This window comes from Heterodontus francisci, chromosome 9, assembly GCF_036365525.1.
Source record: "Heterodontus francisci isolate sHetFra1 chromosome 9, sHetFra1.hap1, whole genome shotgun sequence".
NCBI classification, from domain to species: domain Eukaryota; kingdom Metazoa; phylum Chordata; class Chondrichthyes; order Heterodontiformes; family Heterodontidae; genus Heterodontus; species Heterodontus francisci.
The window spans coordinates 122,480,122-122,506,856 of record NC_090379.1 but is presented as its reverse complement, the minus strand read 5'-3'; positions in this window follow the sequence as shown (position 1 = coordinate 122,506,856).

Below are 26,735 nucleotides of genomic sequence, written 5' to 3'. Positions count from 1 at the left end.
AGGATTCCTAGCCTCTGACCTGCTTTTGCAGCCAGAGTAATTTTGTGGCTGTTCCAGTTCATATTCTTGTCAATGTTATGCCCAGGTTGTTGACAGTGGGGATTCAGTGATGGTAATACCATTGAACACCAAGGGTAGATGGTTAAATTCTCTCTTGTGTGAGATGGTCAAAGCCTGGCACTTGTCTTACACGAATATTACTTGCCACGTATCAGCCCAAGACTAGATATTGTCCAGGTCTTGCTTGTAACCATCAGCGAACATCGCCAGTTCTGACTTTATGATTGAAGGAAGGTCATTGATGAAGCAGCTGAAGATGGTTGGCCCAAGGAAACGACCCTGAGGAACTCCTGCAGTGATGTTCTTAAACTGAGATGATTAATCTCCAACAGCCCCAACCATCCACCTTTGTGCTAGGTATTACTCCAACCAGCGGAAAGTATTCTCCCTGATTCCGATTGACTTAAGTTTCACTAGGGCTCCTTGATGCCATATTCACTCAAATGCTGCCTTGATATCGGGGCAGTCACTCTCACCTCACCTCTTAAGTTCAGCTCCTTTGCCCATGTTTAGACAAAGGCTGTAATGAGGTCAGGAGCTGAGTGGTCCTGCTGGAACACAAACAGAGCTTTAGTGAGCAGGATATTGCTGAGCAAGTGACACCTGATAGCACTGCAGGCAACCCCTTCCATTCCTTTTCTAATGTTCAAGAGGAATTGTTGGGTAGCAATTGGCCAGGTTGGATAAGTCCTGCTGTTTGTGTACAGGCATACCTGGGCAATTTTCCTGTGTTGTAGCAGTGCTGGAACATTTGTGCTAGAGCTGTAGCAAGTTCTGGAGCACAGGGCTTCAGTACTATTGCCAGAATATTGTCAAGGCCCATAGCCTTTGCAGTATACAATGCCTTCAACTGTTTCTCAATATCACTTGGAGAGAATCTGATTTTGTGAAGATGGGCAGCTGTGATGCTGGGGGCCTCGAGAGAGGCCAAGATGGATCATCCACTTGGCACTTCTGGGTGAAGATGGATGCTATTGCGGTACAACTGTCTATTGCTTTACGAGGGGGTTTGCCAAATCCATTTCTGTCAAGGGATGGCTGCACTGCAAGTGGAAGTTACATTCCAAAGTGATACTGCACTGCACGTGTTTTTGCATTGCAAGGTGCCATTGTATTTGACATGACTATTGTGGAACTAATGCATTCCATGAATCTTGCATGGTGTCAGGATATTGCATTGCAAATAGCTACTGCACTGCATGGAACTATGGTCTTGCAAAATAATGTTGCACAGCTATTGCAATAAACGTGGCTGATACTCTTCAAAAGGAATTTGCATTGCACTGGATCATTGCTTTTAGATTAGAGATACAGCACTGAAACAGGCCCTTCGGCCCACCGAGTCTGTGCTGAACATCAACCACCCATTTATACTAATCCTGCACTAATCCCATATTCCTACCAAACATCCCCACCTGTCCCTATATTTCCCTACCACCTACCTATACTAGTGACAATTTATAATGGCCAATTTACCTATCAACCTGCAAGTCTTTTGGCTTGTGGGAGGAAACCGGAGCACCCGGAGAAAACCCACGCAGACACAGGGAAAACTTGCAAACTCCACACAGGCAGTAACCGGAATCGAACCCGGGTCCCTGGAGCTGTGATGCTAACCACTGTGCCACTGTGCCGCCCTCTGCTAACCACTGCGCCACTGTGCTGCCCTCTGCTGTGCTGGAGGCTCCGGCAATGCAAGTTGATATTGCATTTCAAGCGGCCATTACATTTCAGGGCACTATTATATTAAAATTGGTTATTGTTATATAAGGGGCTATTGCATGTCATTTAGCTTTTGCATTGCCAAGAATTGAATTGTAATGCAAGGTGCTATTGAATTGTGTGTGGATATTATTGTACATTACGGATCAAATGCACTACATAGAGTTGTTGCACTCCATCAGGATATTGCATTGCAAGATGCTTTTGTTTTGTTAGAGGCTTTAGCATTGCAAAGCCCACTACATTGCAATTAGCTTTTGCATTGAAAGTTAATATTATACTCAATGGCAATAGACTGCTCCATTGCATTAGGCAGTTGCCCTGCAAAGGGCAAATGCACTGCAACAAGTGCTGGGTTATTGCACAGCTAGAGACCATTACATTGCAAGGCACTTTGTTAATGCAGGAGCCAATTGCACTGCAATGAGCTATAGCATTGCAAAAGGCTATTCATTACAATGGTATTTTGCATTTCAATAGTTTAAAACACTCAGCAGGTTGTTACATTGCAAGTAAAGTTTGGATTCCATTATAAGATGCTATTATATTGCAAGGGGCTATTGCATTCCAAGAAGATATGAAATCGCAAGAGGATATTGCATTGCAAATGTCCATTGCACTGCAAGAGGGTTTTGCATTGCAATGGTCTCCTGGGATAAAGGGTCGATTACATTGCCAGTGGATGCAGCATTCAAAGGAACTATTCCGCTATTGTTAGCTATTGCACTGCAAGGAGCTATTACATTTCAGGACGATTTTCCGTGCAAGTGATTTTCCACGACAAGAAGGTATTGAAATGCAAGTTGTGTTTTCGTGGCTTTTGTCCTGCAGTGATTAATGCACTGCATGCAGCAATACAATTACAAGGTCAATTACAATGCAATTTGCTTTTGAATAGAAATCTTCCATTGTACTCATGGGGCAGCTGCATTGCAACAGGAATTTGAATAGCAAGTGACTATTGCACTGCACGTGGCTCTGCCATCCCATGGGCTATTGCATTGCAACTGTCTGCTGAACCTCCAGGGAATTTGCTCTGCACAGGCTTGTACACTGCAACAAGCATCGGCATTCCATGGGGATATTGTATCTTCCAATCAAAAGGGCTATTCGACTTCAATTGTCTTTAAGGATGTTTTCATTGCAAGGGGCTGCAGCATTGCAACGGGCTATTGCATTACAATAGGTTCTTGCATTGAAAAGTTCAATTGCTCTCAAGGGGCTGCTGCATTGCAGCAGGAATTTGCATTGCAAGAGGCTGTTAAACTGCAAGAGGTGATTTCATTGCATGGGACTATTCAATTTCAACTGATTTTCCTTGAAAATGTCTATTGCCCTCAAGTAACTGTTGCATTGTAAGAGGATATTGTATTGCAAGGGGCCATTTCACTCGAAGGGACCCGAAGCTATTTTATTTCAAGCAGCTGATACACTCAAGGGATATTGATCTACAGTGGGCTCTTGCACTGCATAATCTATTGCATTGCAAGGGACTATGGCACTGCAAGGGACGTGTTCAATATGATGAGCTATTGCTCTGCATGGGGCTATTGCACTGTGTTTAAGTCTCATGCGGTAGCAGCGAGTGGGGCAGAGAGAGAGAAGGGGAGACCAGAGACAGTGGAATACAAAGAGAGAAAGTGCACAGAGAGGGGCGATGACTCACTAAAAGGGTGATGACGCAGGGAGAGAGTCGAATGACAGAGAGGAGACGGAACAATAAAGTGGGGGGGGGGCGTTACACAGGTGGGGGAGCAGCATAGTGCGGGGAACATAGAGGAGGGGCCCAGAGAGGGAGGTGGCGAGAAACAGAATCAGGGAGAGAGTGGAGAATAGAGAGCAATCAGGATCACTCCTGACAGTTGTACACCTATACAGAATACTCCACATCACTACAGCAAGTGTACAGGCAGACATTGACTACTTTTGCATGCAAAAATAAAAATGCCAGGTAGCTCAGTAAATCAGGGTCTAACAAAATGAAGGGAGAGTAGGTCAATAAATCAATCTTCTCATTTCAAGTTTTTTTGAAGAAACCCACATTTGTTTTGATTTTGATCGATAGAAATTTAACTTTCTTATGCCTTTATCTTTCCAAAATTGTCTAACTGGCCTTTTGTGTAAGACAGAACTAGTACTGTGGGCCCCACTTGGACACACCTGGTTTAATCCTTTGTTGTTTATTCAAATAAACCGACAGCGACAGTTTTTCTTATGGGTTTTGAAAGGAGAACTGTTGTTTATTGATCAACGTGCCTGATCCCAAAATTGTCCTAAGAGAATGTACTCATGCATTTGCATGCACAAAGACACACACATACAAGAAGAGACCGATAGAGAGGGAAAACGTTGAAAGTGATTTTTATTGTGGGAGAGATCATGACAAACCTGTTGAATTTTCTTGGAAATCAAGTTCTGGATGTGTGCAGGCCTGGGATGGTTGTAATCACTCTCTCTTGATTGAAAGACAGTGCATCACTTCTACTTCACTGTTGTCTAGTGAAGAAGTAGGATTCTACAGCAGGCCACCTGCCTTCTGGATTGCTGGAAAACAAGCTGCTGAATGTTTCTCCTGTCTACTATCTCTCTCTCTCTCAGCTGCTTTCTTTAAGATAAAGCTGTGTTACCATGCACAGCCTGGTAGGAGACTCTCCTCTCTCTTCCCATGGTGACTACACTGTGACCCAGAATATCGCGACTTCACACCTTCTTTGTTTCAGAAGAAGACACCCCTGAAGACAGGAGCAGCAGCAGCTGGCAGACCGGCTCTCTCTCTGGATGCACACTGAGACACGAAAAAAATAACTTAAAGTGATATCACGGGAAATCTGCAAGGTGATTGGTTGTGTGAGTAGCGGCTGTTAGCACATTTAAATAGCTTAAAAATAAGGGGATTTTTTATTGTTGAAAAAACTCTAGTGATAAGGTGAGTACTACTAAAGTGTTTTTATTAATTCAACGTAACAGATTAAGGACCTTAGGTAGTGGGTAGAAAACGGCCCCTAGTGTAATTGGTAATTTTTAATTAAGGGAGTAACTGAATAATTGAAGGGTACATCATGACAGTTTTCGACCTCTGAACCCTTCTGTTGCTTGGTTATCCTGGTCTTGAGCCCAACCGTGGGGCAGGTGGGTTCCCCGGTATCAGGTGTTGGGCTGAATGCAGGCTCGGTTTTTGCCACTGTATCCAGGGGACCATGGCATCCAGAACCGCCTAGGCAGTGTCTGTTGGAGGTGTCGGTGGAGTGTGCAGATGCACTGTGGCACCACTCTTGGTCACCGAGATTGAGGTGGAAGCCGGAAGGTTGGGGCAGTTCTTTCGAACGTGCCCTACCCCCTTGCAGTCGTGGCATCGCGCCCCGTCCGAGGTCCAGAAGACAGGGTAGGCCGTACCCTGGAACTCAAGAGCAAAATGGCCTTCTGTGACTTCCTCCCGCATCAGCTGCATAAAAGGCTGGTGGCAGAAGGGCTAGATATGTCGAAGGCTATTGTCCCGAAGTTCGAGCAGGACTGGGGTGATCCCCGACCTCACCTGCCCCAGATTGTGCATGTGGGAGAGGAGGAGCTCATCGGCAATAAAAGGCAGGACGTTTGATAGAATTACACGCTGTTCAGTGGCCTACAGAGGGTCCACTGGCAGGAAAGTCCCTTCCACGGTGAGTTCCCTGCTCAGGGCGAGGGCCATCGCCTACTTTGTCTTCAGGAAAAACACTGCCTTCCCATACATCTTTGGGGAAGAAACAATGGTCGAGTGGCCGACAACCACAGCCATTACCTTAAGGCATGCCTCAGTAGTCATTGTTGGGTGGGTGTAACTCTTCACCCCAGGCTTTGACTCAAGATTTTAAAGGGTGATGGGGATACAGCAGTGGTGGCAGCTGCTATTGCAGCATAGTAAGACACCACCACCGGAGCCGAGTGTGAATCCATGGGGCAGATGAATCACCCCCACCGTTGAATAAAATACATTTTGAGACAAAAGAGATTTTTAAAAAATGAATCATAACAACAATTAGTCCCACAAATACTTTGCTGGGGTGTTATCAGAGGGAAGAGTGGCAGAAGGAGCTGAAGGCCATGAGGAATCAGTCGCTTTGCAGATCTTGTTTGCAAGGCTGGTCTTCCAGTTGGTGGTGGGAGGGAGGGGGAGCGATGTCTTCATCTGGGACAGCCATAAGCTGTCCAGGCACACTTTGCTTCTGGGGTTGAGGGAGAAAATAGAAAGTCTCTTCACCTGGGAGCTCCAGCTATCCCAGGCTAGGTCGTTGGGGTGGGGAGCGAGATCTTACTCAATGCTGTTAAACACAGGAGCTCCCTAATCAAGCAAAACAGCCCACCCAAGGTCTTCAGGTCTCTTCCTTCCCCTTCCCCACAACGATCAATGAAATGACTTCAAAAAGCCAAACTCACAAGAGCTGTCAGTTCTTTTGGCCTCCTGTTTTCCTATATGGTCGGCATTGATAGGTGGAAAAACCCACCTTAAACTCTCAGTCTTCTTCTTGCTGCAGTCACTCAGTCTCCAGCTTCCAGCCTCCAACTCCCAGCCCACAATTATCGCTCAGATGAGACCCGTTGTGCAACCAGCAGTCAGTTGTCCCAATTAGGCAGCAGCCTACCCAGAGCTGTACCTCTCCTTGGAGTGTTTGATGGGGGCAGTGTACAGACATCTTTAACCTGTATCTAATCGTTTTTTTCTCCATCGAGGGGGCCTTCATTCCTCACGTCCCCACCACCCCCCCCATATATACATTTTAAATACTTAACTTTATTAAAACAAGTTAAATAAAACAAAACTCAAATTAAAATTCCATTCTCAGCATCGATGGCGCACTCCAGTTCCTTGGGTGTCACCTCATCGCGGAAGGGCAAAAGCAAACTGATTGACACCACATGCTTCTACTACAGTGACACCCAGGCACGAAGCTAAAATCAGAAGAGGGGCAGGCAATCAGGGTGGATGGACCCCCCGCCCAATGTCCCGCAGCCTGGATCTGTGACCCAGGAGCAGGCTGAGGTAATGGCTGCCCAAAGATCAAGAGCGTGTTGCTGAAGTGCAGCCAAAACGTGTGGAGCAGACCCTTTAAATACTCGAACAGGGGCTGCAACCACGCATATTCCATATAAACATGGAACCTGGACTCGTCCAGGCTGCAGAAATTAAAGGTCGCCTGGGAGTCCATGAACCTACTTAAACTTCTTTTGCACGAGACTGCCCTGTGCAGCACCCTCCACCACAGGTCCACGATGTAAAGGATGAGGACTCCCCATAGAGGAAGCTGCACCGGGGTTTCCCCTCACCACCAGGTGGAAGCATGGACCACCAGAGCTTGTCCGGCAGGCAGACGAGGGTGAGGATGTGAAGAGTACACAGGAGCTGCCCGTACAGCAAACTCCTCTCGTATTGTGGAATGGCATGGAGGGCACTTCAACTATTCAGCTCAGGTTATGTGGGACCGGCTCCTGAGGACGGTTTCAGAGCCTGATCGCAATGAGCATTTCTGGCCGAGCAGGGGTCAAATTGGTCGGGAACGCTCCGCACTCCTGAAACCCCTTGTCCCCCGTAGTGAGGGGCGTCCAGGGGTCTTTGGCTATTCGTCCGCCCATAGAACCATCATTTGAGTTGGCTGCCTGGACAGCCGAGGCGCTCTCCTTCACCAGCGGAAGCGTGACCAGACAGGAGGCGACCATATTCCAGACTCTGACTAGATCCCGGTAAAAGACCAGGAACTCCCTCAGAGAGGTGTGGCTAACGTTCTCCACCGGCAGCTGTGGGTCGAGTCGAAGGCAGTGCCCTTGACAGGAAAATTGTGTTGTTCGCACACACCATCTGGTAGGACACTCGAGTACAGTTATTTCTGCTGGGTATGAAGGTGGATAGTTGCTGTCTGGGTGCGGAAGCACACCAGCGACTGGCCGCCCTCCTCAATCAGGAGACTCAGAACAGCGTCACAGAGCCAGTGTCCCCTCCTGCCCCAGATGAAACCATCGAGATTTTTCCCCATCTTGGTAGCAAATGGTCGTAACCAAAGTGACCAACCAGTACCATAGCATCGAAGCCACCAGCTGGTTAATGACCAGCGCTTGACCACTGTAGGAAAGCACTAGGAACAGTCCTGTCCAGCGCCCCAGCCAGTGGTGAGTATCATCGCCTACTCTGAACATTTTCCGGCCAGACTTCCGCAGCGGGGCAAATGTGCAGTCCCAGATAGAAGAGGTGCGTGGTGCTCCACACAAAAAATGTCAACTCCTCTGGTAGGGAGTCCACCCACTACTGACCCCTACCAGGAGTCTGGAACATTTCTACCAATTGATTCCTGCAGAGGACACAGCAGAAAAGATCTGCTGGCAGTGGTGCAGCCTCTGCCAGTCAATGGGATCTGTTACTGTGAGGAGCACGTCATCAGCATAACCCGAGAGGACGACCCACATGGCTGATCCGCACAGAGTCAAACCCGTCAACCTCCTATGAGGCAGGCACAGGAATGGCTCCTCGCACATGTTATATAATTGGCCGGTCATGAGGCATCCCTGATACACTTCTCTTCCAAAGCGAAGGGGCGCCATCAAGGACACATTAACGTTAACCAGACACTCTGTGGAGGCATAAAAGTCAGACCCGGGCCACAAAATGCAGCCCGAGTCCAAATGCGTGCAGAGTCCCCGAAAGGTATTCATGATTCACCCTGTCGAACATCTTCTCCTGATCGAGGGAGAGAAAGGCGGCCGACAGATCTGTCCTCTGGGAAAGATGGATCAGGTTGCGGACCAGGTGGATGCTGTCCTGGGTGGACCGACCTGGGACTGTGTAGGACTAGTCAGGATGGATCATTTGGGCCAGCATGGAGCCTAGGCAGGTGGACATAGCATCGGCAAAGACCTTATAATCCGTGCTGAGGAGGGAAACAGGACGCCAGTCCTTAAGCAAGCAGAGATCGCCCCCTGAGGAAGCAGCACGCTGACCACCCTGCACCATGATAGGGGCATCTCCCCAGTCGCCAGGCTTTCCCCCAGGACCCACGCGTAATCATCCCCCAGGATGCCCCAGAATGCCCTGAGGAACTCCACAGTCAGCCCGTCCAGCCCCGGGGATTTGCCCCTCGAGAGCTGGTGGAGGGCACTGGTCAGCTCCGCCAACATGAGCAAATTCTCCAATGCTTCGGCACCCTCCAGTCTGACCTTCATCTCGTCCTTCCTCAAAATTCTGTGAGCATCCTTGCAGGATGGATTCGAATAGAACAACTCACTGTGATAGGTACAGATGAGGAGGCACATGCTGGCCTGATCCCTGATGGAGTATCCATTATTGACAGCAGCTCGACGAGCTGATAATGGACCCACCACCATCTTTCCAGTGAGTAGAAAAAAGGTGAGGGGCTTTCCAAATTATCCAGGATCTGGATCCGCAACCTCATGTATGCATCTCGGGACCCGAGGAGCTGCAGGTCCCTCAGCACGCCCTTTTTCTCTTTGTATGCCTGCTACAGGGCGGTGTCCACGATGGCATGATCGAGGTGGGACTCCAAGTCGAGCACTTCCCTCTCTAGGATCCCGATCTTGGTTTCCCGCCTCTTGGTCGACCGCTTTGCGTACACCTGACAGAAGACACGGATGTTAGTCTTCCCCACATCGAATCAAATCCTCAAGGAGGGAAGCCCCACTGCTTCCTTCTCCAATCGGACCAGAATCGACAGAACGAGTCCCGGACTCGATTCTCCTCCAGCAGCCGCTTGTTAAAATGCCAGTACGTGGACCCCACCTGCGTGCAGAGCGCAGTGAATTGCGCCCAGACCAGGTGGTGGTCCGAGCATGTCAGCAGCTGCATGGATGAGGGAGACGTACACCTGCAAAAAGTAGAGGCGTTCGATTCGGGACCCTCCTCCTTCAGACATCCATGTGAATGTGTTCAAGCCGTGTTGGAGATTCCGCCAGACGTCTGCCAAGTTGAGGGAACTGATCAGTTCCCTCAACTTCTCCATCGAGGCTTGAATGCACTGGGTACAGGAGAAATCCCCCACCTCGATGGTACAGTTTAAATTCCCCCTAGGATGAGGCACTCACCGCTATCAATGGACTGAAGAGAGTGGACACTTCTTCAAAGAAGCAAGCTTTCAACGCGTCGGGCCTGGGCATGTACACGTTCACAAAGTGCAGTGGCATGCTACCCAGGCAAATGGCGAGGTTGAGCAAGCGGCTCGGCACGAGCTCCTTGACCCCTAAGATCTCCAGCTGAAATGTCGGGGCCAACAAGTTAGCCACCCCACTAAAATAGGGGTGATATCACTCATGTAGACCCCACCCTGCCACTACAGGAGCCAGGTGGCTTCATCTCCTGGAATGGTGCGGGTTTCCTGCAGAAAGCTCAACACATATCTCCCTTCCCTGAGGACTGAGAGTTTGTGAAATCTGCACTGAGACCCCCGGCTGCTTTAGAGGCTGACTATGGTTATCTTCATGTCAAAGGTACGTAAAAATCATCACCAACACCTCATTGTCAGGAGGGAGTTGAAGTGCACCTGGCCTTCCACTCCCCCAGCAACCAATTGAGGGACACATTAAACTGGCGCCTCTCAACCAGTTTCATGCTCGCTCCCTTCCCCACTTTCTTGAGGGTGGTACAGATGGACTGGATGATCAGCGCCAGATTCGACCAAAAGCCAAGTGCCAACTGAACATTATTACGGCAACCCCTGCATGCCGTGAGAAAATCTCGGAGTTCCGCTGAGTTGATGAGAGGAGACTCAATGACAGGCATGAGGGACACCACCACCTCACTGGCGATGGAATCAAGATCGTCCTCCGTGCCTCACACTGAGTCCCCTTCCTCCTCCGGATCATCACTGCCAGTGGCCGGCAAACCCAGCACCCACTGTGGCGCGGGCGTCCCAGCCGCGCCAGCTGGTCCCGCCTCCATCATGATCCCACCCTCAGGATCGATGGCGGAAGAGTCCTCTCTAGGTTCTAGAATGGAACTGGAGCCTATGGGCGCCAGCGGTTCAGGATCCCCAAGCACCTCCATCCCCAGGCCAATGAGTGGTCCAGGGGAGATGAAAGTTCCAGACTCCGGAAATCCAGCTGGAGCCGAGACCGGAGGCGGAGAGAGGATGCCATCTCCTGCCTGGCCAGCGACCACAGACCCAGCAGACGAGGCATCAATTTCAACTATAACCGGGTCGGGTTTGCCCTGGTCGAGAGTGGATTTTGGCTTGAAGGGACAACTCTTTGGGGCCTCGCCCTCCCCTCCACTCAGGGTACCCGACACAGTGGCAGAAAGGGAGGCGTCTCCAGGCTCCTCCACCACAAGCAGGGATTCATGTACAGGGGCCTCCCCCTCCCCTCCATCCTGAGAGCTAGGGAGCTCCTGCCCAGGCTTTGCAGCCTTGATGGCGCTGGTGGTAGGGGGAACCTGGGGATCGAACCAGGAGACAGCTCCACTCCAACAGCTGGGCCCTGGGTTGTCTCTGTAGAAGGGTGCCTTCTCCTCTTTCTCTCCCCTTGGGCGCGGAGGCTCAGAGACCTCCATGTTATCAGAGTTTTTTTTTAGCTACCCTGGGCCTAACCCAAGCCCTGGGGCAAGTGGTTTCCCCGGATTGGTCCTTGGGCAGAGTTCAGGCTCGGGTTGTGCCATGGTGTCCAGGGGATGCGCCTCTCAGTGTTTATATAAACATAGAAAATAGGAACAGAAGTAGGCCATTCGGCCCTTCGAGCCTGCTCCGCCATTCATTATGATCATGGCTGATCATCCAACTCAGTAACCTTATCGCGCTTTTGCCCCATATTCATGAACCGTTTAAAACCAAGAGCTACATCTAACTCCTTGAAAACGTACAATGTTTTGGCCTCAACTGCTTTCTGTGTTGCGATTTCCTCAGGCTCACCACTCTCTTGGTGAAGTAATTTCTCCTCATCTCAGTCCTTCATGGATTACCCCGTATCCTGAGTCTATGACCCCTGGTTCTGGACGCCTCCACCATCGTGAACATCCTTCCTGCATCTTCCCTGTCAAATCCTGTTAGAATTTTGTAGGTTTCTATGAGATCCCCCTTACTCTTCTGAACTCCAGCGAATATAATCCTAACCGAATCAATCTCTCCTCATAACTCAGTCCCACCATCGCAGGAATCAGTCTGGTAAATCTTTGCTGCACTCCCTCTGTAGCAGGAACACCCTTCCTCAGAAAAGGAGACCAAAACTGCACACAATATTCCAGGTATGGCCTCACCAAGGTCCTGTATAATTGCAACAAGACATCCCTGATCCTGTACTCGAATCCTCTCGCTATGAAGGCCAACATACCATTTGCCTTTTTTACTGCCTATGGGCCTACATGCTTACCTTCAGTAACTGGTGTACGAGAACAGCCAGGTCTCGTTGCATATTCCCCTGTCTCAGTTGCCAGCCGTTCAGATAATAATTTGCCTTCATGTTTTTGCTACCAAAGTGGATACACATATAGTTATCCACATTACACTGCATCTGCCATGCATTTGCCCACTCACTCAACCTGTCCAAATCACTCTGAAGCCTCTTTATATCCTTCTCACAACTCAAGCTCCCACCCAGTTTTGTGTCATCTGCAGATTTGGAGATATTACCTTTAGTTCTCTCATCTAAATCATTAATATATATTGTGAATGGCTGGGGTCCTAGCACCGATCTCTGCGGTACCCCACTCATCACTGTCTGCTATTTGGAAATAGACCTATTTATCCCTACACTTTGTTTCCTGTGTGCCAACCAATTTTTTATCCATCGCAATACCCTACCCACAATACCATGCACGTTAACGTTACACTCTAATCTCTTATGTGGGACTTGATCGAAAGCCTTCTAAAAGTCCAAGTAAACCACATCCACTGGCTCCCCATCTTCAACTCTACTGGTTACATCCTCGAAGAATTCTCGTAGATTTTTCGAGCATGATTTCCCTTTCGTAAATCCATGTTGACTCTTTCCGATTCTATCACTGTTCTCCAAGTCCTCTGCTATAAAATCTTTGAAATTAGACTCTAGAAACATTCCCACTACCGACGTCAGGTTGACTGGTCTATAATTCCCTGATTTCTCTCTCCCTCCCTTTTTAAACAGTGGGCTTACATTAGCTGCCCTCCAATCTGTAGAAACTGTTACAGAATCTATGGAATTTTAGAAGATGACCACCAATGCATCCACTATTTCTGGGAGCACCTCCTTAAGTACTCTGGTATGCAGACCATCATTCCCTGGGGATTTATTGTCCTTCAATCCCATCAATTTCCCAACACCATTTCTGATGCCGAGTTCCTTCAGTTCTTATCGCTCACTAAACCCTGTGTTCTCCAACATTTCTGGTATGATATTTGTGTCCTCCTTTGTGAAGACATAACCAGAATATGCAGTTAGCTGGTCAGCCATTTCCTTGTTCCCCATAATAAATTCCCCTGTTTCTGACCAGTTTCTGAATTTCCCCTTCTTAATCAATCACTTGGTCCTCCTTTGCTGAATTCTAAACTGCTCCCAATACTCAAGTCTTGTTTTTTTCCTGGCGAATTTATATGCCTCTTCCATGGATCCAATGCTATCTCTAATTTTCCGTGTAAGCCATGGTTTGGCTAACTTTCCCGTTTTACTTTTGCACCAGACAGGAATAAACAATTATTGCAGTTCATCTATGCGCTCTTTGAATGTTTGCCATTGCTTTTCTACCGTCGTCCCTTTAAGTAATGTTTTTCATCCATCATAGCCAACTCGTGCCTCCAACCTTCGTACGTTCCTTTACGAAGATTCAGGACCCTAGTTTCAGAATCAACTAGGTCACTCTCCATCTTGAGGAAGAATTCTACCATATTATGGTCGCTCATCCCCATGTAAAATGGGTCTCGCTGAACTAGATTGTCAATTATATCTCTCTCATTACAGTATACCCAGTCTAGGATGGCCTGTTCTCTAGTTGGTTCCTCAACGTATTGGTCCAGAAAACTATCCCGTATACACTCCAAGAATTCCTCCTCTACAGTGTTGTAACCAACTTGATTTGCCCCAATCTATATGCAGATTAAAACACCCATAATTACAGTTGTTCCTTTATCGCTTACCTTATTTTTCCTCCATGTCTTCCTTCCACTCGGATGGGCACTCCCCTCCCTGCTGGAGGCCATGAAAACCATTGCCTCTGGAACCGACTGAGCGGTGTCTGTAGGAGGTGTAGGGGGAGTGGGAGGAGGTTCAGTGGCGCCACCCTGGGCTGCCGAGGTGGAGTTGGCGGCCAGGAAGTTGGGCCAATTCGTATGAACATGCCCCACCCCCTTGCAGACGTGGCACTGCGCCCCATCCAAGGACCAGAAGATGCAGTAGGCCATTTCCTGGAATGCCACATTGAAATGGTGGTCCATGACCTCCTCCCGCGACAGCTGCATAAATAACTGGCGCGGAAGGAGTACACATGCGGGAGGCTGTTCTCCCGAAGACCAGGCAGGACTGGAGTAAGCTTTGCCTTTACTTCCCCCAGATGGTGCAGATCGGGAAGAAAGAGCTCATTAGGAATGAAGGGCGGGACATTTGACTGAATGATCCATTGCGCAGTGGCCTTCAGGGGGGCCATTGGCCGAAAGGTCCCGGCCACGGTGAGCCCCTTGCTCAGGGGGATGGACACGGCCCGCTCAGTTTTAAGCAATAATACAGCCTTCCCGTACATTTTAGAGGCAGCAACAATAACCTCGGCCATTGCTTTCAGGCTAGCCTCTATTATCATGTTCGGGTGGGAATAGCTCTTGACCCCATGCTTATATGCTATTGGTACATAAGGTGCCAGGGCAACAGATGCAGCTGTAGCAGCTGCGGCAGCATATGTACTGGAAGACCCTGCCACCGGTGGAGAAGGGCTTGCCATGGGCTCGAAGAGCCTCGCCCACCCTTAAGAAATAAAGCAAACAACAGTTTTTAAGCAGAAGCAATATGATGCCGTGGATGGGAGGGGGTGTGGGGGGGTGGGTGGGGATGGTGCTTGTGGTGGCGGTAGCAGTGGGGGAAGAGGAGAATAGGGTTGAAAAGGAAAAGGACAAGGAGAGGAGAGGAGAGACAGCTGAGTGTTGGAAGGGGCAGAAGGGCTGCGAGCATGTTGCTGTAGTTCGGTGTTTGGAGCACCTTACTTCAGAGTTCACAGTCCAGTCTTCCAGTCAGGGGAGGGTTCTTCACCCGGGTCAGCAAGAGCTGCCCGGTTCTCTCCTTTTCCTGCTGTAATGTAAAGACTGTCAGGACTTTCTTCAGCTAGGCAGCTACAGCCATACCAAGCCATACAGTTGGGGGTGGGGAGTGAGCCCCCTTTGTGCATGAGGGAAGAAAACACAACAGCAAGTACTGGCGCTCCCTAAGGATTTCGCAACCCTACCTCTGGATCTTCTGGCGCCTCCTCCCTCCCCTGCCAGTTCAGCCAAAAAACAGAGCTCTGGTGCTCCAACACCCACCTCTCCAAAATGGCTTGCAGATCTTCTTTGTCCTTAAAACAAAGTGCAAAGTTTCCACAGTTGAAGCAGTAAATGCAGTTCTCTCCACTCTGCCACTTCCTCGCTCCCCTCCAGTTCCAGCTCCCACAGCCTGCTCAGGTACAGCCGGTTTGACTAATTGCAAACAGGAAGTGCTCCAAAATCTCCAGCCAATCCCGTGCTGTAACTGACCAGGGAGTGTATTATGGCGACAGCGTAGAGGGGGCTTTATTTTAGCCTCCAAACCGTACTGTGCATTGCCTGGGAGTATTTAAAGGGACAATTTGGAGGGGGCTTTACTTTGTATCTAACAACTTTCTGTACCAGCCTTGGGAGTGTTTAAAGGGACAGTAAAGAGGGAGCTTTATTCTGTAACTATCAACGTGCTGTAGCTGCCCTGGGAACAGATGGAAGTAATATGGCTGTTATGCCTCATGCATGATATTACTGAACATTAAACTGCGTGACAGAGTTTGTGTTGGTAAGTATTTTTATGATCAAATTCTTTCTGTTTATGTTTACCGCTGGGAGCAGGTTTCCACGGGTCGTTTCGTCACTGGTCAACACTGAGTTGCGAGAAGGCCACGGGAGCCTTCGTAGCCCGAAACAATCGTGATGCCCTATTACAGACTCTCGCTTAGAGTTGTTCAACATACGACTTTCAGGTCAGAGTCTGGCCACCAAAGGTTTCAATCCAGCCCACTGATCATCGGTGACTGACAACGGGCTAGGCGTGGGGTGAACAGTAATTCGTGATTCACAGCGCAAGCATGCTTCGATCGTTGGTCCCTGCTGCGTTTGCATGGTTCAGGGTGTGAGCGACTCAGTGGCTGCTGTGGGGGAGAGGGAGAGGGAGAGAGACCGAGGGTAGAGCGGGAAGTGGAGCAGTAGAGAGGCAAAAGCGGGGCGTGGAGTGGTGCTGAGGGAGCACATAGAGGGAGAATCAGGGATTTTACACAATCGCGAAGAGCTAAACTTCCTACCGAGTAATTGAGGGGTAATGTCGCAGACAGAATCAGTGCCTGTTGTAGTCCTGCCAGATTTTCATTTCCAGTGGTTTAATTTGTAATTTTAATGGCAAAAATGACTGCCACCAGGGTCATTGCTGATTTTAACGAGGCCGGTTAGAGGTACGCCCTGGACACCCTGTTTCCTCCCTCTCTCGACTCCACTACATCCTCACCCCCCCCCCACCCCCCACCAACTGCACAACCAGGTCCTGCGCTAAAGAGCTTCTGCGCTTTTCAAGGTCCCAGTCTCGAGTGATTCTGGCAGGCGAGATGTGAATGCTAGACAGGAGTCCCGGGGCAGCTCGAAACTCTGCAGCTTCAGGAATGTTGTCTGGCCGGGACACTATCAGGGACCTCCGGCAGGGTGGGGGGGGTGTGGTGGTCGACAGCTGTTCATAACGTATTTGGATCCAGGAGGGGTTCTCACTCCTTCCAGATCCATGAAACAATCACAAACACGGGGTTGGCAAGACACCGTCAAATAATTGGGCAGAGCCGCCCGTAACATCCATTGGTTCTGGTAAATGTTGGTGATCACTTCGTGCCAGCAGTTAGCCCCACCATGTGTCTGTCAGAAAACAATGCCTCGCTCCACAAATTTAAGCCAGCACCAGCTCGGACAGCCAGGGAGAGATAAAGGCTGGGGTGATAAATAAATAGAGAGAGGGAAAAGGGCGAGCGAATAGGGGGGAAATGAAGGGAGAAAGACAGAGAGATAGGAGGGGAAGAGGTAGAGATAGAGGAGGGAGATAAATAGAGGAGTGGAGAGAGACAGAGAAGGGTAGAGAGGTAGAGAGTGGAAGGGTAGAGTGATTGTGAGAGAAGAGGTGGAGAGAGATGGAGAGAGATGGCGAGAAAGGAGGGGCAGAGAAATTGACAGAGATTAGCGGCACAGTGGCGCAGTGGTTAGCACTGCAGCCTCACAGCTCCAGGGACCCGGGTTCGATTCCGGGTACTGCCTGTGTGGAGTTTGCAAGTTCTCCCTGTGTCTGCGTGGGTTTTCTCCGGGTGCTCCGGTTTCCTCCCACAAGCCAAAAGACTTGCAGGTTGATAGGTAAATTGGCCATTATAAATTGTCACTAGTATAGGTAGGTGGTAGGGAAATATAGGGACAGGTGGGGATGTTTGGTAGGAATATGGGATTAGTGTGGGATTAGTATAAATGGGTGGTTGATGTTCGGCACAGACTCGGTGGGCCGAAGGGCCTGTTTCAGTGCTGTATCTCTAATCTAATCTAATCTAAAGAGAAGGAGAGAGAGAGAGAAGATGAGAGAGATGGAGAAAAATATGGCAGGAGAGGGGGGTAGAGAAGATGGGGAGAGAGAGCGGCAGAGAGGGGGTAGGAGAGAGAAGGTGTGGGAGAGAGGTAGACAGAGAGAAGGAAAAGAAAGAGATCAAGATCAGTCCTGACAGAGCACTTCTCTCTGGAATTCACTGCATTGCTACATCAAGTGTGCAGACAGAGATTCCCTACAACTGTAAGTAAAAACAATGCCAGGTATGTCACTAAATCAGTGTTCAACGCTGTGACAAGAAAAAACAAGGCAATAAAATAATTTTCTCATTTAATGTTCCTTCACAAAAATGCATGCATGCTTTGTTTTGATTAATAATAAGATACATTTTTTTAATGCCTTCAATTTTCCGAAATTTTCTCTGCGGCCCCCCACATCGGACAGAAATAATAATGTGGTCCCCACGCGAAAATTTTGGACCATCCCACTCTCCGATCAACCTTTGAGACTGAATCAGCCTGTTCACAGCCTCAGTATCGTATTTGATGCTGAGCTGAGCTTCCGATCCCAGATCCTCTCCATAACCCGGATTGCCTACTTGCACTTTCATGACATCACGGTCTCCGTCTCTGATTCCAATCCCCGATTCTCCCCCTCACCCATACCACCTATTTCCACTTCCATAACATTGCTGGTCTCTGTCCCAATCTCAGCTCTTCTGCTGCTGAATCCATGTCTTTGTTAGCTCCATACTCTAATATTCCAATGCTGGTTGTACTTGCCTCCCACTTCTTCCTTACCATAAACTTAAGTTCCTCTTGAATTCTGCTGCCTGCATCTAACCCACATCTTTCCTAAAGCATGGTGAAGAGAACTGAACGCAATACACTTGTTGGAGACTAATCAGAGCTTTATAAAGGTTCAGCAAACCTTCCCTGAATTTTTGCACTCTATGCCTCCATTTTTGAAGTCCAGTATCCCATATGCTTTGCTAACCACTCTCTCAATCTGTCCCGCCACCTTTGAAGATCGATGCACATGGACCCACAGGTCTCTTTTTTCCTGTACACTCTTTAAAACTATGTCATTAAGTCTTCATTGCCTCACCCTATTCCTTCTGCCAAGATGCATCACCTCTGAATTGTTTGTATTAAATTCCATCTTCCAGTTGTTTGCCCATACCGCTCACCTATCTATATTGTGTTGTAGGCGGTTGGTATCATCATCACTGTTTTCAATTCCTACAATTTTGTTATCATTGGAAAAATTTGGAGTTCTACGCTGTATTCCAAGACCCAAGTGGTGTCATCACTGACCTTTGGAGGACGCTACGGTCTACCATTCTCCAGTCTGAAAAAGAACCATTTCTGACAACGCGCTGTTTTCTGTCCTTGAGCCATATTTTTATTCAATTGGACACTGACCTTCCTATTCTATGAGCTCAGTTTTGTTAACCAGCCTGTTATGCAGTACTTTGTCGAACGTTTTCTAAAAATCCATGGAAACAGCATCCACCATAACCCCCTTCATTATGCTTTTCTCTTACTTCATCAAAAAATTCTATTACATTAGTCAAGCATGATCTACCTTTTACAAATCCGTGCTGGCTATCCTTAATTAACTCAAATCTCTCCAAGTGCCTGTTGATTTTTTATCCCTGATTGGTGTTACAAAAGTCTTAGCCGCCACTGATTTTAACCAAACTGGCCTGTTGGTACTCGGACAGCGTGTTGTCCATCGATTCATCTGGAAGCTGAGGATCGCCATTTATGTCAGGTGAGGGAGATACATCATTTTCTCCCTCAGCGGGGAAAAGCAGGATGAGAAGTCACATGGCTTTACCAGGATAGCGAGATTCCCGATGGTTAGGCGCCTATGGGGGCCCGCATGTCAACGGCGAGAGGTACAGAATCTGAATGATCTGTCACTCTATTAGTGTGCATTTGATTTGTGACCATGCACAGTACATCCTTTCGCCGAAAGTTCAGTAACCTGGCAGCAGCCACGATGACATCATTCTGAAACGTTGAGCCATTCCCAAAGTCTCTGGTCCTCCATGGAGAACCAGAATGTGGCTGATCACAAACAAAATCTGCCTGCTTTATACATGACCCATGATTCTCCCCCACAAGCAACCAGTCCCCATCCCTGCTACCAACCAATCATGCAAAAATAACATTTGTAGAATGAGAGCAATACAATCAGCACAAATATTATACAGCAGATCATTGGTGGGATGAAACAACGTATCTGATTCCCGAACGCCTCGAAGTGGAGGGTGGGGGGTGGGGGTGTAGGGGGTGGTGGGCAGCCCTCCAAAACACACAGGAGCCATGTCTAACTTCGTGGTGCTGTGTTCACCCTTCATGTCATTGTCATCATGGGAGCACCGGCATTGCCACTAGGAATATGGAGGCCAGCTCAGGACAAGGAGGAGGATTATGACGAGGACGATGAGGAGGAGGGACGGGGGGAGGATATCTCCTGGATGCCTTCGACCAGGACAGGATGTCGGAGATTATATGCTAAATCGCCAGTTTCCATAAGACAACTTCCCTTGACCATGATGGATCTACTGTTACACCCATCTGAGCCTATCCATCATCACGTCCCGTTATTCAACGTCCTGCAATAAAAGCCGCCAATTACAGAAAAAAACCTTTTGATTCACATTTTATCCAACAGCACCTCCAATTATGCAAAAAATGAACTATTCATGATTGTATATTCCCTCGGTGCCCATCTTGCTATTTCCCTCTATTTGCCAAGTGTTCCTGTGCAGTGCATCCCCAATGGCTGCAGCATGGCTGGTGCAAGGCTGCTATCTTTCATTTGAGGCGACTGCATATGACTTTGCCGGACACCTTCGAGCAGCTCGAGGGCTTGTTAGCCCAGCTTCTGAATGCATTACCTCGCCATTGGCAGCAGCAATCTGGTCAGGCTGATGGACAGCAGGAAAGGCACTGACGGCGTGGCTGTGAAGGGAGAACTAGTACTGTCATCCCAAGAGAGGACAGCAGGTTCGTGCTCCACAGAGACACGGCCACTCCCACTTGGCGACACCTCAGAAATCGTAGTAATCTACTGGGTCACAGATTGCTGGACGGCTGTGAGAGTCTGCAAACCCCTTTGAGCACTGAGATACGCAGCCATGATTAGAGCAAGCATGGATCTCATGACTGCAGACTAAGGTTTCACTGCAGCACTGAGACGTTGGATGTCTGCCACCTGTGCTGCACTGAAGGCTGAGAAAATTACCACCAGGCACTGCAGCAGGGCTGGGTCCGTTAGTGCTGCCATGGAGTTCGTGACCACTTCTAGAGGGGAAAGAATGGGCTTCAAACTCTGTGCACTGCCCAAGACCACGTTTGAGCTGGACACCTCCACTCTCCTTGATAGTGACAACAGACCATCTGGCAGACCTACCAATGCACAACGTCTGCATGCCAATCTGTATTCTGGTGTGTGCTTTTCGAGCAATGTTCTCATTTGAGTCGTGTGTATCACAATGCGTTTGCAACCTCGTCCTCTGGTGATCTGGCACTCGATCTACCCTTTCCACCTTGCCATGTTGCTCAGTTAGTCATCCGGTGCAAATTCCGACTATATCGGGCCTTGAAAGTGCAGGCAACGCCAGTATTTGAGCTGCGAGTGTAAAACCAATTGATGAGGGCTTCATCATCAGTGCTGGACTGTTGCTCTCTCTATGCCTCCTGGAGCTGCTGTGGCTGGGATCATGGCGGTTTTTTGTTATCACTGGGATCTATAAAAGCATAAGGAAGGGTTAGCGTGAAGAATTGGGTGTGTGATGGAAAGCAGGAGGTCCATGGTCACAACATCTGCAGCTTGTGTATCATTCCACAAAGTAGGATAAGGGTGATGTGGAAGTTAAGAAGGGGTATAAGGTAGGAACATTACGTCATTGCAAATGTGCAAAATGACGCCAGATGCTATGGGCTCCTTTGTAACTGGCTCCATGGTGCTGAAATCCATCTCCACCCTCGGGCTCAGTGGATTTAGATATGTCTGGCCCCCGCCAGTTCCCTGCTGCTCCCTATGATTATGAACCACCAGCTCCAGCAAGAGAGGACAGAATGTCAGTGATTATGTTACACTGTGTTGGGTGATGTGCCTGATGTCGCTGAATAGCTGGATATCTGCGGAAGCAGTGAGCTATGGCAGTGAGTTTGGCATCATTGGAAGGTGTGTGGAGGTGAGGTGGTGTGGTGAATATTAGGCGTGAGTTCTGAGTGTTAAGAACTGCTGATAGGCGGGGTGCATTGAGCTGTCTGAGAGTGGTGCTGGTGTTATGGGATGCCATGTGGAGATGAATTCCCTGACATTGACCACCCCCCCTACCCCGCCCCCCGTGTGAGCTCATCAAAGCTCTTCTGGCACTGCTGCCAGGTCCTTGGGGCCAGACCTCTTGCATTGATCTCCCAGGCCAGCTGCTCCCATTCCCTTCAGAGGACGTTCCGTGACGGTCTTCCCCCTCACCATGGAAGCACGGTTTCTCACTTTCTGTCAACCTCTATGAGTGTGGCCTCCAGTGGCAGATCCATAAATTGCTGAGTCCTCTCGCTGCCATGGTATTTCATTTGCCTTGTCTTCAATTGCATCATTCACAGTCAGCAGCCACAGCCTCCTGTGATTCAGTGCAGGTCCCCTTTAAGAGGGACTGACTGCGTTTAAGAGCTATAGGCCAACTGAAATTGGTCCCCGACTTGCACGAAGTCAGACTCCCATCTTGAGCGTGCAGCCAGACAGCAGCGTTGTTTGAACTGGCCCGTACGTAGAATTCATGGAAATAAAGAAGCAGTATGGAGTTTGTGTGTCACCTGCCTTGACGGGAAAGGGTATGGTCACATTGCGAATCGCAATGATGGGGGAACCCATCACATCAGTGGGAAAGATAAGGCTGAGGCATTTACAACAATCTTCAGCCAGAAGTGCCGAGTCATGGCGAAAAACCAGCGCAAGCATCTTTTTTTCTATTTTTCTCTTTTCCTTTTAACTGTGTCACCCCGTCTCTTTATCTGTCATTCTCCCTTGCTCATTCTCTCTTTTGCTCAGAGAATCAGAGGTTGATGCGGCCCAGAAGGTGGTCCATTATTTTAGTGCAGTTTCTTTGAAAGAGGAACTAATTAGCTACCCTCCCATCGGCTCTGCCCAGGGTCCTGCATTTTTGTTCCTTTTACAGCACTTGATGCATTCAATTTTTGTCAGATATTATTGAATCTGCTTCTACCATGTTTTCTGGGAGTGAATTCCAGAACGCAGCAACTGGAAGGTGGTGGCCTAGTGTATTATCATTGGACTAGTAACCCAGAGCCGCAGGGTATTTCGCTGGGAACATGGGTTCGAATCCCACTACAGCAGAAGGTGAAATTTGAATTTATTTAATAAATCTGGAAGTTAAAAAAAAGCTAGCCTAATGATGGCCGTGAAACCATTGTCGATTGTTGTACAAACCCATCTGGTTCACTAATGTCCTTGAGGGAAGGAAATCTGCTGTCCTTAACTGGTCTGGCCTACATGTGACTCCAGACCCTCAGCAATGTGGTTAACCCTTACATGCCCTCTGAATTGGCCCAGCAAGCCACTCACTTGTACCTAACCGGTACAGAGTCTATAAAAGGGAATGAAAGCAGGCTGACCAGTCGGCATCGACCAAGGAACCAGAAACGACAATTGCAAACCCAGCCCTGTCGACCCTGCAAAGTCCTCCTTACTAACATCTGGGGGCTTGTGCCAAAGTTGGGAGAGCTGTCCCACAGACTAGTCAGCAATAGCCTGACATAGTCATACTCACGGAATCATACATTACAGCCAATGTCCCAGACACTGCCATCACCATCCCCGGATATGTCCTGTCCCACTGGCAGGACAGACCCATCAGAGGTCGTGGCACAGCGGTATACAGTAGGGAGGGTGTTGCCCTGGGAGTCCTCAACATGGACTCTGGACCCCATGACGTCTTATGGCATCAGGTCAAACATGGGCAAGGTAACCTCCCACTGATTACCACCTACCGCCCTCCCTCAGCTGTTGACTCAGTACTCCTCCATTTTGAACACCACTTGCAGGATGCACTGAGGGTGGCAAGGGCACAAAATGTACTCTGGGTGGGCGACTTCAATGTCCATCACCAAGAGTGGCTCGGTAGCACCACTACTGACCGAGCTGGCCGAGACCTAAAGGACATAGCTGCGAGACTGGGTCTGCGGCAGGTGGTGGGGGAACCAAAACGAGGGGAAAACATACTTGACCTCTGCCTGCCGCAGATTCTTCTGTCCATGACAGTATTGTTAGGAACGTCCACCACACAGCACTTGTTGAGACGAAGTCCCGTCGTCACATTGAGGCGACCGTCCATCGTGTTGTGTGTCACTATCACCGTGCTAAATGGGATAGAATCCGAACAGATTTGGCAATGCAAAAATGGGCATCCATGAGGCGCTGTGGGCCGTCATCAGCAGCAGAATTTTACTCATCTACAATCTGTAAGCTCATGGGCCGGAATATCCCCCACACTACCATTACCATCAAGCCAGGAGACCAACCCTTGTTCAATGAAGAGTGCAGGAGGGCATGCCAGGAGCAGCCCCAGGCAACCTCAAAATGAGGTGTTACCCTGGTGAAGCTACAACCCAGGACTACTTGCATGCCAAACAGCATAAGCAGCATGCGATAGACAGAGCTAAGCGATCCCATAACCAATGGATCAGATATAAGCTCTGCAGCCATGCCACATCCAGCCGTGAATGGTGGTGGACAATTAAACAACTAACTGGAAGAGGTGGCTCCAAAAATATCCCCATCCTCAATGATGGGGGAGCCCAGCACATCAGTGCGAAAGATAAGGCTGAGGCACTTTCAACAATCTTCAGCCAGAAATGCCGAGTTGATGATCCATCTCGGCCTCCTCCTAGAGTCCCCAGCATCTGTGCTCCAGAACTTGCTGCGCCCCTAGCCAAGCTGCTCCAGTACAGCAACAACACTGGCATCTATTCTGCAATGTGGAAAATTGCCCAATATATCCTGTACACAAAAAGCAGGACAAGTCCAACACGGCCAATTACCGCCCCATCAGCCTACTCACAATCATCAGACAAGTGATATAAGACGTGATCAACAGTGCCATCAAAAGGCACTTGCTTTGCAATAACCTGCTCAGTGATGCTCAGTTTGGGTTCCGCCAGGGCCACTCAGCTCCTGACCACATTACAGCCTTGGCTCAAACATGGACAAAAGAGCTGAACTCAAGAGGTGAGGTGAGAGTGACTGCCCTTGATTTCAAGGCAGCATTTGACCGAATATGGCATCAGGCAGCCCTAAGCAAAACTGAGGTCAATGGGAATCAGGGGAAAACCCCTCCGCTGGCTGGAGTTATACCTAGCACAAAGGAAGATAGTTGTGGTTGTTGGAGGTCAATCATCTGAGCTCCAAGACATCACTGCACGAGTTCCCCAGGGTAATATCCTTGGCCCAACCATCTTCAGCTGCTTCATCAATGACCTTCCTTCAATCATCAGGTCAGAAGTGGAGATGTTCGCTGATGATTTCACAATGTTCAGCACCATTCGTGACTCCTCAGATACTGAAGCAGTCCTTGTAGAAATGCAGCAAGACCTGGACAATATCCAGGCTTGGACTGATAAGTGGCAAGTAACATTTGCGCCACACAAGTGCCAGGCAATGACGATTTCAAACAAAAGAGAATCTAACCATCTCCCCTTGACATTCAATGGCATTCCCATCGACGAATCCCCCACTATCAACATCCTAGGGGTTACCATTGACCAGAAACTGAACTGGAGTAGCCATATAAATACCGTGGCTACAAGAGGAGGTCAGAGGCTCGGAATTCTGCGGCGAGTAACTCACCTCCTGACTCCCCAAAGCCTGTGCACCATCTACAAGGCACAAGTCAGGAGTGTGATGGAATACTCTGCACTTGCCTGGATGGGTGCAGCTCCAACAACACTCAAGAAGCTCGACGCCATCCAGGACAAAGCAGCCCGCTTGATTGGCACCCCATCTACAAACATTCACTCCCTCCACCACAGACGCACAGTGGCAGCAATGTGTACCATCTACAAGATGCACTGCAGCAACGCGCCAAGGCTGCTCAGACAGCACCTTCCAAACCCACAACCTTTAACAACTGAAAGGACGATGGCAGCAAATACATGGGAACATCACCACCTGCAAGTTCCCCTCTAAGTCACACACCATCCTGACTTGGAACTATATCGCCGCTCCTTCACTGTCGCTGGGTCAAAATCCTGGAACTCCTTACCTAACAGTACTGTCTGTCTACCTACCACAAATGGACTGCAGTGGTTCAAGAAGGCAGCTCACCACGCCCTTCTCAAAGGCAGTTAGGGATGGGCAATAAATGCTGGCATAGCTAGTGACGGCCACATCCCTCGAACGAATAAATTCGCTGAGTAAGAAGATTCCCCAAATTTTGACTCTGGTCGTTGCTAATTGCTTAAATCTGTGTCTTCCTAATAGCAAACTTTCTGACAATGGAAAAACGTTTCGCCTTAATTACCCTATCAAATCCTTTCATAGTTTTGAATTTCTATATTAAATTTCGCCTTACCCTTCGTTGCTCTAAAGAGAACAATCCTAACTTTTCCAATCACTCCACGTAACTGAAGTCTCAGGCCACTCGTGCCATTCTAGTAAATCACTTCTGCATCTTCAGGAAGTCCTCGATCTCTTTTTCCAAACTGTGGTGCTCCAAATTGGGCAGAATACTGCAGCGAGGACCGAACCAATGATGTATGTTTCCTTCTTGACTTTCGTTACTCCATGCCTTGTTTGTAAAGCCAAGGGCACTGTAAGCTTTCTCACAGCCTTCTCAACTTGTCCCGCTACCTTAAAAGATCTCTGTGTATGCAACCCAGTTCTCTGTGTTCCTGTAAAATGATACAGCTTCGTTCTTTTGTTTTTCTTCGTAACTCCTACCAAAGTGTATCACGTCATACGTCACTGTGGTAAATTGCATCTGGCATGTGCCTTCCCATTTCACCAGTCAGTATTTGCCCTTCTGAAGTCTGCTATTCTTCTCACCAGCATTTCAGAGTTTCGTGCCATCTGAAAACTTAGATATTATTCCCGTGTCCACAAGACTATTGCATTAACATGTATCAAAAAGTAGTGGTCGCAACCCGCACCTTATGGAACCCCGTTGCGTACTTGCCTTCAGAACGAAAAGCAACCAGGCTCCAGTGCTCTCT